A 443-nucleotide genomic window follows, 5' to 3' on the forward strand; every position below is an offset into this window, starting at 1 on the left:
AGAGTTTCTTCCATTATTTATTATTAAGTATGTTAAATGGAACCCTGGACTAACTGACAAAAGTTCCAGGTCCTGATCCCAAAAGGATTATTTATGTTCTCTGAGTCTTACTTTCCTCATCTGTAAAATGCAAATAACAATCCATGTTCTTCTTCCCTAATAAATATTTGGTCTAGGTCCCTGGAAGCACCAAATGAAATGGTGAATGAAAAGAATTCAAAAGTGGAATGAAAGCTCACTGGAAAAGGCATTGGGGCAGCTAGGTGGCAAAGTAGCATAGTCAAAAAATCTGAGTTCAAATCCAGCCTCAGACACTTCACACTAGTTGTGTGATGCTTGGGCAATTCACATAACCCTGGTTGTCTCAGAAAGAAAGAAAGAAAGAAAGAAAGAAAGAAAGAAAGAAAGAAAGAAAGAAAGAAAGAAAGAAAGAAAGAAAGAAA

Source organism: Sminthopsis crassicaudata, chromosome 1 (genome assembly GCF_048593235.1).
Source record: "Sminthopsis crassicaudata isolate SCR6 chromosome 1, ASM4859323v1, whole genome shotgun sequence".
Taxonomy (NCBI): domain Eukaryota; kingdom Metazoa; phylum Chordata; class Mammalia; order Dasyuromorphia; family Dasyuridae; genus Sminthopsis; species Sminthopsis crassicaudata.